General features: G+C 41.9%; 1 protein-coding gene across 8 annotated transcripts in view; it reads right to left on the reverse strand.

Annotated features, from left to right (window-relative positions):
- LOC6737795 (palmitoyltransferase app) overlaps nucleotides 1-16,603 on the reverse strand; it is a 62,483-nt gene that overhangs the window by 32,687 nt on the left and 13,193 nt on the right. For 7 of the 8 annotated variants that reach the window (XM_016169696.3, XM_016169694.3, XM_016169699.3 and 4 more), the window contains exon 3: nucleotides 3,678-3,699. The exons of the other annotated variant lie outside the window; for it this stretch is intronic. The gene's annotated coding sequence lies outside the window, so the exon portion shown is untranslated. The remainder of the gene's footprint in view (nucleotides 1-3,677; nucleotides 3,700-16,603) is intronic. 8 annotated transcript variants of the gene reach the window in all.

The following is a 16,603-nucleotide window of genomic DNA, read 5'->3' on the forward strand; positions in this document are numbered from 1 at the left end:
GCCTTGGACCTTAAGCTGGGTCGCTTTTTCTGGGAGCGAGAGAGGAGTTCATTCCTGCAGGCGGAACTGGCTATATACTCGTAGTTTGTTAGCCCCTTTTCATATTCATCCTTTTTAGCTGAGCTCTTCTTTGTTGGCCGCCAGATAATGAAAGAAAGCCAGGCAAAGGAACACACAGCCGAAAGTTTTTAATATAATTTGGAATTAGCTAGAGTGGCAGATGGTTTGGGAGAGAAGTAGCCTAGCCCTTCACTTAGTATTCATGCAAGCCCTGCGGGCGTGTGGTAGTTCCTTTGTTGCGTATACGCAACGTGGTACAAGTTTGCCCGAAAGAGCAGGGCCAAAGTTTGTCCCACATTTCAGAGGAACAGAACAGCAGAGCACCAGAGGAAGGAACAGTTTGTCATGTGAAATTAAAAGTGCGGCAAAGAACGCAAAGACCATGGGCCGCACATAAATAACTAGGCAGGGCCATTCATCCACTGGAATATATAGTTGGAAATACCATGGATCATGGACACCACAATCTGTTCTTCATGCAAATCAAGCTGAAGTTTTCCTAGGACTCGGACTCGGATTCGATGGCCATCCGTACCGATATCCTGACCGACCGCCATTACATAGGCGCTAGTTTCGCTGGGTATAAAACTTCGACTTCCGACTTATCTGTTAAACCGCATAACTTTGCATATATATGAAGCTATTCAGCAAAAGTACGGCAAGGCAATAAGCTCGAGCAACTGCCAGCAGCATAAATACATTAAAAACTGCCCTAAGACCTCGGAGACCCTCTTCGGAATAGAAGAAAAACTGCTCCGATGTCAACGTCGAAAACAACAACAACCAGGATAAAACGGTTAAACTATTGTACGCACTTATATATGCATGGGTTCGCGGCAACGGGAATCCCATTTTATTTATTACATTAATGACGGCAACAAAAACTCCGGAAGAGTAGGCTTCAAAAGGAAATCGAATGGACTATATGCTACCCTGGCTTAAATTTAAATTTATATTGAAATATTTCTCTTTATTTGCAGTCTTTGTTCAACTTTAAGAGAACAGATAATAAAGACATAGAGCAACTATTGAACATTTCTTATATGCAAATACCAACTCCATCAAATGCAAATCATAAACTTTAACATTTTATGCTGAGACAACTTTGTTTAGTTTAGTTTTCCATTTCTGCGCCCAGAACCACATGGCAAAACAAGAAGAAACCGAAATCAGAATACCAGATTCGATGTGTTCAATTCAATTCCCAGAGTCTCGTGCGAGACAAACGCAAATTGAATATACACTTTGCTCCCCCCTAACAATTGCGGAGGAGCATAAAACTATGCAGCGCCGCCACTGACAGCCTCAACTTTCCCGATGACGGCAAAACTTTAACAGATTTGCATAAATTATACCCAAGCAAACAAAACGTAGCAAAACAAGATGGTGGAGCACGAGCCACAGGCGGACGAACATCCATGTCGGCACTCTGCAAAAAATTCTAGACCTTTTTCATAAGTCAATACAGCAGCTGAAGCCACACATTCTCTGTTTAAAAAAAACAATTTTTTTTTAGGTAAATAAAACAAATTGAAAAGTTATCAGCATTATAGCGAAGAAATGGGAATTATTAGAATCATTAAAAGTTGAATACATTTGTCTTGACTTCAGTTCTTAAAACTTTAACTAGAGCATATACAGCATATGTTAAATTTATACCTCTATACATAGACATAAAGATATAGATACTGCAATATCAGCAAATATCTCTATAAATATGGCTAATTCTGTTTTTTTTAGATACAAATAGAAATTGTAAACAATTCAACAATAATCATATTAGTTCAAATACTTTGCTACACATATTTCAGGTGCATCAATTAAGTTCGATTTTTCTGAGTGCACAGACACCGCAGCAGGAACGGCGGAGGAGCTCAAGGAGGACGCTCCTCGATTCCGGCCATAGCATCGGCATCGCCATCGACTACGTCATTGCCCCCATAGTCATTCATTTAACTGTCAATGCCGTTGTTATGCTGTGGTTGTGGCCACGGTTTTGGTTGTGGCTGGGAATGCGGATGAGGATGCGGATGAGGATGAGCAGGAGGATGGACAGGCGGATGAGGATGAGCATGGCGGCGGCTGCTCGGCGAGAATTTATGAATTCATAGCGATCTTATGTGTAAGCACTACGTATAAATTTAATATATTTTTATGATTTTTTATGGCCACGCGTCGACGTAGACTGAAAGTATAATTTATGCCCCCCAATGTGCGTGTTTTTTTCGATTTTTTTTTTGTCATTCTGCTGATGCGATTTTCAGGGAGCTACAGCGACGACAACTTATCGATAAACTTCGACACAAACAATATTGTTCCGCCCCCGTGTAAGTTGTTGTTGTTGCTGTTGTTGTCGCTGTTTTTGTGCAACTGAAAAGTGTTTTGTTTTTCCACACACACACACATGACCCCGGTGGTTCAAACATCCTAACACACACAACGACTCCAGCCAGTGATATACTTCATTTTATCTGGCAGACGCGAGTCGAGATTCGAGTGGCAGGCAACCATCGGATCCATCGTCGTCAATATGTTTGTCTGCCAGTAGTAGTCCGCTGACTGCGGTTGACATGAGAGCTTTTTGGAACGCCACTATGTCGTGTACCGCCTGTCTGCGGACCTCCCCTGCCCCACCGACGATCTTCCCAATTGAGGGTTATTTAGTTCATTGGCCGCCAAGCTGACACTCCCCCGAGAGTCTAGAGTGTGCACTGTGAGAAATTGCATCTTATTTGGCCAGTAAATATAATATTTCCAAGTGATTTTGTTCTTACTACGATCTAAGAACTATTCAGAATGAATTGCCTTCCGATCTGTGGTCTATAATGTCATATATTTTTTACTAATTATGAATTCAAAAAAAGGAAATAGTTAGCCTAGTATCCTAGCCTAGCCTAGTTCTAGAAACCTCTAGTATTTCGAATAATTCCCTAATTATCCTTAGGCAGGATTCTGTCAGAGAATAAAGTGTGTTATGCAGTGCAATGTACCTAAACTTTATATTATATTTGGACAATAAATATATTATTTATTGCCTTACAAATACTCATATTCCTTGCTTGTTTGCATATTACATAGTCAATTGGCACTACATTTGATTTTGTTAAATCCCCAGAGATTTCAGCATATCCCCAAAATATGTGCTATTCATATTAACACTTTCATAATGATCGAACTGATAAGATAAAGATTTTTTTTTTTTTTTGGCTTATGGCCAAAGCGTTATAGCCAAATCGATAAGATAAATCAAACCGATATTTGCTGCTGGCTTTTCTCTGTGTGTGAAGAATCCTGAGCGCCGTCACATGTCGTAGGTCGTACAACAAACTGTTTGCTGATGTTGTTGACGCTCGGTTATGGATTTATGGATTTATGACACTTTGGTCACTGCGGTTGTCAGTTTTCGTTAAAAGTTTTACTTTGCCACTGGCTTACGTGCGGGTATCGGGTCTGCAGGGCATCGGGTCAACTGGTCAGTGGAGTGACGCCGTCTCCACCTGGACTAATCATGCCCAGAAAACCTGGTGGGTAGATTATGCTTGTCCGCCGATATGCTACACTTGTCAAATTCGACACGCCCGGGTTGTAAATACCAAGGGTTTCCCTCGTTTGTTTACCTTTATCCGCCTGCTCGCTGAACTGCAAATAGAGACAAGAGCAAAAACAAGTTCACATAATTAATGATCAGGACGTGACATCAACGCACAAAGCACAAGCAAGCCCACATCTGCTGGGTCATATCATTTATCATAGAAGTATATACACATAGATATGGACATACATATGTGTGACGGGAATTTCAAGTGGATTTCCGCCAAAAAGCGGAAACGCCGCCCTTCGGTTCGCATTAATAATGCAACAGCTGAAGTCCGCATGTCAATATTACCTAAAACCAATTATTCAGCCGGGATAAGGCTATTAAATTACGCAATCAGTGGACAACGAGGCATTGGAGCGAAAAATGCAATTATATCAAAAATACATTTATGCACATCCTGCTGTCGCATGTGTAAGTGGGGCTTTGATTTCATAAATTTCACGCTACGATTTGCACTCTCATTAATGCACCATATCCACGTTGGCATGAAAATGGTCCATGCCATGGTATATAAAATGGGAAGCAGAAAGAAATCGGCGAAAATTCAATGAACTCGAAATGCTATTGAATGTGCTGGCCGAGCAGGGCAGCCAACAGCGAAAGGATATTGCGCCAGGACCATCATCGCATCGCAGACAGTCGGACCATTGGATCTGTATCTCTGTATGCCACTATATCCGTATCTGCATCTGTATCTGATGCAACTGTATCTGCATCTGTGTATCGCTCCGTATGTGACGTTATGATGGCGGTTATTCAGCCATGGCCAACGGCTGTCGTTGACGGCCCAGTCATACTCGTAATTCGCGGCATGAGCACTCGCCATTCGCCATTCACCATTCACATTCACATGTTTACTACGAAAATATTTACATTGCTGGCATAAAAACTGCATAAATGTGATTATATTTTCATTGGCCTTTATGCCTTATGCTGTAGTTTCACCGCAGTTTCACTGGCCGGGTAATTCGATTGCAATTTCAATTAGCGTTAAATTCAGAACAGTATTACCAACACGTTCACTCAATGTCTAGATGTTGCGCAGAGAAGTAGGCAACAATATGTCCTTCTTCTATATCCTTATGCCGGAATTAATCCAATTTCCAAATTCAAAGAGCATTCAATTAATGGCAGAAGCAGCTATAGATCAACACTTGCAGGAAATTGTTTGTCAGCTTGCCGAATCGGATGTCAAGAGTGTTCGACTGAGTGAAGCTCTTGGCTAATATCCAATAATTAAGCACTTCCGCAGGGAAATTGGTTTTTAATTGAAATGCGGAGCAGTGTGAACTTGACACACCCTCCTGCTCACTCCCACCCTGATTTCTGAGCTCCTTAACTCCCGGGACTTGAATGCTGACACAATGGAGTCTCCCTAATTGCCGTTTAATTGACTGGCGGAAACTTTTCCGAGACATTTGTTTATAAACCGCACACAGGACGCAAAGGAAGTAGGGAAGGAAGAATGCCAGCAGACAAAGGCACAATACAACCACTTATAAGATCATTACAAATTGATGCTATCACCCTCCGGTATATAAACTACATATATATATATATGTATCTATATATGTATTGTGTGGGGAGCAGTGGCAGCTTAGCAACGCTTACAGCACCCGCTCCATTTTGCTCTGCTCTGTCATCGGAATGCCATCTCCTACGCTCCAGTGAAAATCCGCTATAGTAAATGTTATCTCTGCAAACATTTGACAATCAAAAATGCTCGGGCCATTGTTTAAAGAAAAAATCGAGCAGCAGTCGCACAAACAATAGTCACACAGTGGTCGTTCGCACACAGATACTATATATCAAAAGCAGATAAAATTCCATTGAGCTGAGAAATCGTAGAGCCATCTTTCAGAACAATTCAATTCTTTTTTGCACTCAGAAAAGTTGTGGTCACAAAGTATTGTAGGGGTATAATGAATCTACTTCCGCTTTTAAACGTATTGGGGTTCAGCTAGAGAAAGTTTTTTAAAAGTTTAAAATGCTTTGGCTTAGCTCGTCTTAATCGCCGTGATTATAAGCTTGTTTTGATAATTTTCAGAAAAACAAAGAGCAGTTAAAGGGAAGAGAATCTTTGTGCAAATCTACCACTTAGCTAATTTAAAGGTAATTTCCCATTTATATCTCATTTACTTGAGACCCACTGTGCTCCGCCGGCTCCAAATGGCTGCTGTTCCTCTGACGACAATGGGAATGGTAGGGACAACAAATGGGCACAGCCGGGCGTCATCGACGACGACTCGATGCCATCATCCTGGCATCCTGGCAGTCGAGGTTAAGTTGACAAGAGAATGAGATTGCATTTTGCTGCTGCTGCTGCTGCTTTTGCCGCTGCCCGAGTTCAATTCATTTCCACTTGAGCAAATGCACGTCTTCTAGACGTCGCTACTCTCCTCTTTTTTTTTTTTGCAATTCGTTTTTCTTCTTTTGGCCATAGCCTAAGGATATGGCATAGAAAGGATATGCGGGGGTGCAAAAGTAGCTGCAAAATGTCGCCCCGGGGCGCACCTACTGGGATGTTGTCAATGTTTCGCCTTGAAAGAGCCGAGTTCAGTTGAACTCGTCCTGGGTTTTAACTCGACTCATCTGAGAATGCAGCTCAGTTCGGTTGTTTGTTTTAGATTTGGATGCGATGGAGAATAGATCCCCTTCCTCGGCACAGCTGCTGTTTTTCTGGTCCTGCTGCTCCTGCTGCTCGAGCTGCTGCATCATCAAATTTCAGCTACATGTCCTGCTGCCTCGAGTGGAGTGAAGAGCGCAGCGAAGGATGCTCGAGGGGACTTGCTGACACTGTTGACATTTTACAGTAATGAAAATGATTATTGTCAAGGGTCGTCAGAGCCACACGAAGAGGTCGGCAAGGAATCTCTCCTCCCGCATATAAATGCGGTCAACATAATATTGTATTGCACGGACTAGAAGCTTGTTTTTCCACACTCATCGAGCACTAACACCAAACTATATTGCCGGAAACAAGTTAAGAAAAATTTGGGGGATTTTAGGTAAAAATCAGGATTATACTTTGCAGAAGGAACATAGCTTTAATTTACAAAAGACAAGTTCATTAATGATTTCCGTTAATCTTCCCAATCAGTCTCATTTTCATTTAATTGAATCAAAAAAGTCTATTGCAGCTCATACAACACAATAGAATACAATACTAATTCTTGAAAAAATAATCCTTACTTGAGAAGTAATCTTTTAAAGAATAAAACATATGTTTTTCTTCATTTATAGCGTTTAAATGGCAAGAAATTTCTGTGGACTTGGTTGAAATCAATTCCCTTGCCAATTCCCTCCAGCTTTTGGCAGAAGCCAGCCAGCAGCTCTCAACAGCTGGAAAGTGCTCTCACACTAATCAGAAAGTTATCCAGCCAGTCACCTGCGATGGTGGCTGTCAGCTTCCGTTTGGAAAACGCTCCATCTTCGTTGGGCATCTGATTCGCCGACGACTTCAGCAGGCACATACGACGACTTCGGATGACATCCGGATTCCGGCATCCTGACTGCGGGTGGTGAAGAAGGGGAAAAGGACGAGGGCGACGACTGTCATTGGCCGTGCCAAAATCGCAAAGACTAAAATTTAGGTTAATTGATAATTGATAAGAGTGCGGCGTTGCGCCTGCAAGTGGGCTGGTGTCATTTAACTCGACTTCAACTCTGGCCCATGAATATTTAAAGGGGCCTTTGTGGGCACATGCCATTCACTCAAGTGGGGCAATGAAAATTAGCAAAGCACTGCAAATAGTTTGAAGAGCAGCAGTACTGCTTCGTTCAGTTCCCATGCCCTCGCTCCGATCCGAAATCGAAATGCTGGCGGGTTAGGGTTTACGGTTTAGGGTTAACCCACAAACGAGGTCACACACCAACCAGTTGACCCATAAACGCGTGCCCCATCGGCCTTCTGGCAGCTAATGAACACGCAAGGCAATGCGAAGAGGCAAAAGGCACACAAATCATTTATAATGCATACGACAACGGACGACTGACACAGTGCGTTGTAAATTAATTGACGTAACTATTTAAGCCAGACACACTCAGACAAGGACGCACAAGGACTCGCATTCAATCGCATCGAACTCGAGTCGAGCAATTCCGCAAATTGAATGCCATTATCCATCATCTCGCAAATGCCTCAAGTCAAAATACATTGCGGAAATGTCTGTGGCATCCGCACTGCTGCCTTTCTCAAGTCACACACAACAATGTGTGGTCTGGAGCACAGTCGATCAAATATCCTTGCGCAAAAAGGACACGAGGCGAGGATATATTTGTATTATGGCTTATACGTTTTGCAGCATGAAACTGCGTTAATCCTGCGAATTTGTATAAAAGAGGGATTTCCTTTGAGAGATTACAACAGCTACTAATGCCTATTTACTCAATATCAAAATTGGCTTTTAATAGGGACCTTTATGTGAGCTATGAGCTACTTGATGCCTAGCAAAATTCTACATAAAATTAAGACAATAATAAAAATTTAATTCAAAGGTAAAAGGTTGAATTCCATTGCTGCCTCCACGTTGCATGAAGAATGAATCCAACAGAAGCGAATAGCATCTTCTGTCCAGGAGTTTACACGCAACACAAAAACTGCATTAGTCATCGAACAGTTGGATGCAATGGCCCGAAGGGTCGTTGGCATTCCATTCCCATTGACAAATTGCATCTCAGCACGGCCAATTGAAAGGCTTAAATGTTTTACCATGGCCACATACATACGTACATATGTGGGTGTGAGTGTGTGGATTGTCAACAAAGTAAAGTTGGCTTTTAAAACAATCGAGTGACGACATGGAAAATTAGTTTACGCAGCCAATGCCAAGTGCTGGTGAGGATCTATCTATCTATCGATGCTGGCCAATAAAGAAAATGCCGTGAAGAAGAAGCTGTGCTAAGTCAACTCGATGCAAGTCAATCAGGCGGAAGTCGGGGCGAAAGTGGTAAAATGCCACTAAAACTTTGCCAGCTCACGTGTGCTGGCGAGGATTGGGTTCACGGATGATGGTGATGGAAATGGGTAGAGCTGGGAGGAGTCCTGGGAGCAAGGACAGTGCCAAGAAAGTGGCAACTTTTGACGGGCCAGCTGCTTCAATTGTTGGCACTCAAGTTGCTACCGTCGTTGTTGTTGCTGTTGCCTTTCTTGTTTCCCCATTGAAGTGGATTTGCTTGCTTTATATTTTCGCTTCTCGATTTTCCTTCCTTCCATCTTTCTCACCCATTTGCGCCGAGCGAGAAAATTGTTTTTCCTTAGCTGTTGCTGGTAAACTGGCAAAGAAGCCGCCTTCATCACGCACTTGCAGCAACTCCCGGGCACAAGTCACTTAATTGAGTGCAAAGCTGGCGATGCAGTGCGCGGATTTAACTTTGGACAACTTGAATTGATTCAAAACTTTCTTTGTTCGCTTAGCGCATAATAGGGGCGGATTTATATATATATTTGTATCCGTGCAAACGGAATTGAAGGATGGGCCTGCTATTGACAGACTTTTCGGTCTGGGCCAAGTTGATTAATGTCCGGACCACTGCGCAAATTATGAATGGAAATGGAAACAGCAGCAGGAGCAGAAAATGCAGAAACAGAGCTTACATATTTTTTAATGGCCGGCTAATTAGCGAAATGCCTGCGCATTTAGTGGCCGAGGATAAATCCTTTCGGCGCTTCAGGATCCAGTTTACGGACCCCGGACCAAGTTAAACGATATTTCAAAGCGACAATCGCACGGCAAGCTGGCGATTTATGGTTATTTGGCCAACACACACACACACCCTCGAGTGTATGTGTGTGTGTGGGTATCCTGACAGCTCAAAAAATTTATCGATGTACAAATTAAACTGCAAGTGGAGCAAAGGGATGCCGATGGCGAGTGCAAGTTCAGAAAATAAACCCAAGCAAATAAAAATACAAACAAGAAGGATACAGCCGTACGTGCAGTGTTTAATTTTGTTCTATAAAATTCTACAGTTCCAAATACACAACACGAACTTGAAACTTGCAATTGGAATTGGAAAGGAAAGTGGTGGTGGTAGTAGTAGTGGAGCTTGGGACCTCAAATGAACAACTGGCCAGCATTTTGCGGCCACTTTCTAGTGAGTCTGGGTATATATTTGTCAGACGCCCAGCAAATTGGTTTAGGAGGAAGGGATTACTCCTGCTCCTGCTCCTGCTCCAGCCTGAAAATCCAACTATTGAAATTGGAATTACTCGTCGATGGCTAATCAAATGGCTTAGCTGGTGGATACCCAATACTCGCAATACTCACTTCTCGAGCGGGCGAAGGGAATCGAGGACGATGGAGACGTCTGGCATTGAGTGGATTAGGGCCAAGTGTGTTGGCTGAGCACTTGGCTCATTAACAGCTTCTGGCACGCACAAACCTTTCGGCTCCTCAGCCAGGTCGAAGTGAATGGCCTGGGTCTCCATAAATAAGACGTAAATAAATAAAAATGGAAAATGGCAGCAACGGAACCCAACCATTTCGACAGTCCAAATTAGAAGCTTCCCTGGAGGATGTATCTCAAGTTACGCATGGCTTAAAATTCAATGGCGTTTTATGTTGCAGAAGATGGAGCATTAATTGAATGTTCAATCAGGAGTGGCAGTTAGGCCCAAAAAGTTTTACAAGACAATAAAATGTTTTATAAGAATTTCGGTAATTGGAACATCAAATTTTTGTATTATTTAATTTACAAGATTAGTAACACCACCCAACAGTTAATTAAGCTACGCACATCTTTTCTATCTTCCTGCAGTTAAATGTATCCCACAAAACATTCTTTGGCTCAATTAATGCCCAGAGAATATGGGATAGCACATCGTCAACACATTCCTGCCATCATCGACAAAGGAAATCCCTAATGACGCTGTGCAGCCACAATTTCGACAACGTCTACGGCCCAAACATTACCCACACAAAATTAAATAACGAAATATTTGCGAGCAGGACCCTCAACTACGTCGGCTTATTTTGCTCAAGGTAAATAGAATTCTTGAAACAGAGCTGCGCATAATGCTCTTGTGTAATTGTGGCCTTTCTGGGTTGCAGGACCCAAACAAATACCAACACAAGCCCAAAACCAAAAACAAAAACATGAACAGGAAGAATAACATTGGCCTGCAGCAAAACATAAATGTCCTTGTTGCGGTCGGCGGTCAGAATCGGAAACTTTTTGCGCACGTTTGCCCCGGAAGTTGTGATGGGGGTAAAAAGGACGAAAGGACGAACCGGGGGATCGAATTGAAAAGGGGCGGGGCCACAACGAGGCGGCCAGGTCATTGCAGGCAGGCTTGGCTGTAAATCACAGTGGACACTGCAGCGCCCAGAAAATTGGCGAGGCTCCGTAAGGTGGCCAACCGAAAGGAATCTCGGAAACCTGCAGCGTCTATTTTCTGGCCCAAGGTTAAAGTTATAAATTATTATCGCCATGGCTGCTTGACTTCTTTGGGAGTTAGATAAATAATAATTTAAATTTAATACCTGCCCTTTGACATTATGTATTTCCGCTTAATAAAAAAAGTGGGATCATTGAAATGGGATTACAAGTTGAATGGGACTTTTTATTCATTATTCGAACCATTTATTTTCAAATTTTATAGTATAAATAGAATTCCAATTTGACTGATCCAGATCCCAGTATTAATTGAATTTATTTTGATGTTCTCACCATATTAATTCATTAAATTGTAAAACTGGTTTATTTTAATTACCTGAAAAAAAAAAAAACAGAAAGTGAACTTTAATTAAATTTTAATGGCATTTCAATTGTTCTAAAATAATGAATACTAGATAATGAATTACTAGAGTTACAAAAGTTGTTCGTTAGTTGCAGCTATGCTAAACTTTCCTCTCACTGACTTTATCTAAAATTTCCCAGTATTTAATTAAATAAATTTCATGTTCTCACAATTTAAATTCCATAGACTGCAATTAGAAAATATAATTTCATTAAAAAGTATATTAAAATATTAAATGAACTGAGACTCTAATTATTTGGATCGAAATTACCACGCTCCCATTTCGTTTATTAAAATTATAAATATTTTTACACGAAATATCTAAGGAATTCCCCAGGTTTCGTTACAAAATTACCAAAAATTCGATAAACAATTTTAATGCAAATTCCGTTATTTTTTTTCGTTTTCCCCAGGACGAAGTAACTTGCTTATGGGGCACAAAGTTGCGCTAATAAAAATCTGGCTAGCACGTAAAAGTCATTGACACGACACAGCAAGTGTTCAAACATTGTCGCGGCTTATCTGCGTTTACAGAGCCTTCGGCTATCTCCGGAGAATTCGCAGCCGAAGGATTCTTCTCTAGGATTCTAGGCTGGCGAAATCCAGTTTGCGAAAGTATCTGAAATTTGCATGTTAACTCGATGTGCGTGGGCTTCTTGGTGGTAATGCCTTCCGCTGCAGCCTCCTGCTTTTCCGGGAAAAGCAAACCGAAAGCAGGTTGGTTACTTGCCGAAAAGTTTTTGGGAAATTGAGCAATAAACTTTGCGCGCACCCCTCTCACCCGCATATGTGAGTTAAGCAAGCGTGACTGTTTGCCATTTTGGGTGGGTGTGGATTTTCGGGGCAGGTAGGTAGGTGGGTAGCCAGCCACTCATCGCCAGATGCGTCCTTACTTCTGCCGGAGGAGTAATGAAAGAAATATGCAAATATTGCGGTTTAATTAACTCGTCTTTGTCCCCTTAAACCTGCCTCATTCACCTTGCTCAAACGATTTTAATTGCCGGCCCACCTGGCGTATGAGTGATGGCGATGGTGATGGTGATGATGATGATCATCAGCATGATGCTGAAGGCGGCGAATGCCAAAGTCAATTATAAGAATACCGGTAATAAACTGTTCAAATTGCGTATACGCCGCGTGTGCCATACAGACATTTGAACGCAACGCATAAATAATGCTGTACAGCAAAATACGTAAGTCGTTAGCCGTAAACAGCAAAACAAGACACTTGCGATTTGAGAGTGGCACTCTGGAAAATTCTCAACCTAATTTCCGACAGGAAAAACAGCCTTGAATTCTAACAATTAGCGTGGCCAGCTAGGAAAAGTAATTTCCCCTCATTTTAATGCCTTCTCTACTCTACTCACGCCAAAAAAAAAAGTGCAATGCAACACAAGGAGCGACAGATGATGATGAAAATTGCTTTGCAGTTGAAAGTGTAACCACAAATGGCAAATGCCACAGACGCCTGGCTACGTGAGCGCATTTCGAGAGGGAAATTAAATTGAAATGAGACGCGTTGCCGCGTGCGGAAAATGGAATGGAGTTGGGAAGGGATGTGATGGCGTTGAGCTACAAGTTGTTAAGACTATGGCTGCAAACAGCACAACAAACGAGAGCAACAAACAACAAATAACACTGGGGAAAAGCGGAAAATGCCGAGGCAACCGAAAGGAATTAAAAACGGAGCTGCCGAGCGGCGGCGGCGTCGTCAGGCGGAAATTAAGTTTACGGCGTCGCCATTCCTTTGCATTTTCACGACCCAACTGATGTGCAAGGCCATCGCGGAAAAATATGCTAAATAAACGCGAGTGCATGCAGAAAATTATATGAAAACAGCAACCGTATGCCCGAGCCACATCCGCAGTGAGTCCAACTTTAAATTCCCCCCGGCTGCACTTGCACTTGGATTTCGAAATTGAAAGTAATAAGATTTCATTTTATGAGCAGTGTTTATCAAGGTAATAAACATGCTTTACGGCCTTTAAGTCTACGATTTATAAAGAAAAAAAATGTATAAAGAACGTTATTGTTCGTCATAAATTAAAAAGTTATTTATATGTCAATTTTATGGATTTAATTTTTTTTTTAATCTTCTCAGACTAAACTTGGCAAATTTAATATGATATTTTAAAGAATAACATTTTAAAATAAATTATATATTTTTCCAAATCACTATATTTTATTACGCACAGCATAAAATAATAAATATTGTCATTTCAATTAAATAACCATTTCAATTAAATCAACAATTTTCCAAGAGAATAATCAATGGAAAATATTACAAAATAACGTGTTTATTTAAGGTGTTTTTTGAATATTTTTCTATTTTTTAGCTGGCTACCACAGTTGAAAATATTTTCTCTTGCATAAATTTGCAGACAGCCAGCCGACGAATTCAGTTAAAGCGACTGCATTAATGTGAAATGAAGTTGTGCACTTTGCTCGCCTTGTCAGTCCGTCAGTTGGATAGATATATATACAGAAATATATACATATATCCCCTTGACACGCCCCTTTTTTCCGCATTTTCATCTCCAGGGGAAGGGCGAGTGTTTAAGGCAACATGTGAAGTGAAATGAAACGAAACGAAACAAGTGCATTATTTGCATTAAATTATGCATACGGCGCAGGTAAACGAAGGTAAAGGGTTGAGCGGAAAGAAAAGTGTCAGCAGCCGCGCGATTTCACACGCAGGTGGGTGGCGATGGGTGGTGCTGGTTGTTGGGTGAGAATGGGCGTGGGAAACCCAATGGGTGGTGCTTGTTGGAGGGCCGTCCGCACAAACAATGCGAGAAAATAAAAAGCAGATCGCGTGAACCACTGCGGGCCCACAGACCTCAGGAGTCGAGATCTCGAGGGGCTCTCAAGTTGATGCGCAGAATTTGTGCAATTTAAATTGAAACTCGAGCGGAGGAGTCACTTATTCATGGCGACAGGTGGATAACTCGGCAAAAGAGCAAAAGCAGCAGGTCGAGCGGACTGATAACGGAAATTAGATAAAAAACATTTGAGGAAAGCGAGATTTAAATAACAAATAAGGCTATAATCTCCGCTTTTACTCTACAGCAGAGCGCAGCAACTCAGTTTTCACACGAAGGCGAATAAATATTTCAGAGATACTCGCTTTACTCAGCTCGAAAAATATTTTAAAAATTTATAAAGAGGCTAAGTGTGTTGAGAAAAAAGTTGCATTTCATTAGACTGAAAATATATATTAGTAATATATATTTCAGCATAATGTTAAAAGCAGGGCTTAGTATCTCTGATTCATAAAATTCATTAACCACGTATTCACATAAAATAAGCCTGATATCTTATTTAATTTGCGAATATTTGCAAAGACTTCTGCTTTTGTTTGGCATTGCGATTTCTTTCTACCATTTATTGATTAATCCCCCTTTTAGCTGCAAGTTATGATACCACATACCGAGTACATAAAGCATGAAAATGTGCAATTTGTCATGCTCTGGGCTGCCTTATCCTTTTACTTTTATGTCCAGCTGCATGACAATCAAATTAGTTTTGTTGCACATCCAAAACCGTTTCCTTCGGGTAACCCCCGCATATGTTTACAAATCCCAGGGAGTCAAACAGTGAGCATTCAGCAGACGTTGGAAAATGGGTGGCATCTGTTCGCTAAGCTGTTGCTTTTGTGGGTGACCCAGGATGGTGGTTAGGGGGACCAGAGAAGGACCACGAGAATGACCACTGGCGGTGGCTCCTTCGAGACTCGACCAAGTTACGGCCAAAGGAAAAGCTGGAGTCGGAGCTAAAGAAATCGCTTGCCTTTTCCGAACGACCACAACAATGGCTGCTGACATGCAGCACATGCCATAAAATGCAATGGCCAGCCATGGCAACAAATGTCCTGCCCCTTCCAATCTACTCCACTCCACTCTCTTTCATTCCCTTGACTAGACTCCACTTCCTCTGTGTTTCCCCTTCCCGCACTGATATCATCCCCCTGCTTTGCATAGTCAACTGATTTTGATGGCATTTTCGCACAGCTTAAAACAATTTGCCATAATGCTTTTACTGCGTAGCGACGTCGTGATGTCATCGCCAGGGGCATAAGATTGTGATGGCTAAAGCTGCCGGCTATAACTGACGTGGTTCGTTGCTTTTTGGCCAGGAAACAGACGAAAACTCAAAAGCATACAATGAGCATACAAACTAGTGATTTTAAGTGGCTGCAAATCAAATAAATAATATTATTATTTATTATTCTGTTATAACAAGCATTATTATCTTTTATTCAAATAATAATGATATTATCATTTGTTATTATGTTACTGATTTTAATTTATATATTTATTTTCTTATTTAAATAGCACATTTATAGCACATATCTTTTAAAGCCATAGCACCACAGAGTTGCATTTAAATCGCATGAAACATTGATTTGCCATCGACAGAGGGGCGAATTTCCCCGACAGGTTGATCTTAAAATTGGTCGAAGTTCGCCACCGAGTGAACCATACCCATAAGGACGTCCAGGCTCCACATCCGCTGTGATTACACTTAACTCCGCGAAAATTGAAACGGCTAGAGGGAAATAAAACGGTTACGTCGTGGGCGCGCAATAAATGCTCGTAAAATAAAGTGAAATGGCTTTCTCTTGCCTTCTTGACGGCCACTGAAAATGCATTTCCGATAGCCATGTGTGCCTGTCTGTGTGCCAGTGTGTGTGTGTGGGTTTATGGGGGCGTACCCTTGTGTACGTGAGTATCTGTGTGAGGGCGTGACTCCCCGGCTGCAACAACATGCAACGCTAAAAGCCATGACCGTCGCCGTGCTGCACGCAATCATCAGGAGTTCACGCCAAATCTGCAGCTACTTTTGTTTAAGAGCTAAAAGGTTACGCCAAAATCCCCATTAGATTTTCCAGGCAAAGGAGAAGTCGGCGGCGGATTGCACACGCATCGAACATGGCTGATATAATAATAATAATAGTTAGGAGCCCTCTGCTGCCTCTTTCTGCCGGTTTGTTAGCTTGGCTGTTTGCCGACTTTTGCAACTTTTGCGAGCCGGTAACAGGAACTTTGCCGTGTGGAAAATTCAATGGGGAATCGGGCGTTGCCTCGTTGCCACGTTTCCACGTTGCAAAAGTTATAAGCAGGTCAGTGCCGGCCAAATCAGTGGCAGCTACCGAAGTGGAGATGATTTCGAAATGTGCTGAAAACTACTTAAGTCCGGGGCTT

This window comes from Drosophila simulans, chromosome 3L, assembly GCF_016746395.2.
Source record: "Drosophila simulans strain w501 chromosome 3L, Prin_Dsim_3.1, whole genome shotgun sequence".
Lineage (NCBI taxonomy): Eukaryota > Metazoa > Arthropoda > Insecta > Diptera > Drosophilidae > Drosophila > Drosophila simulans.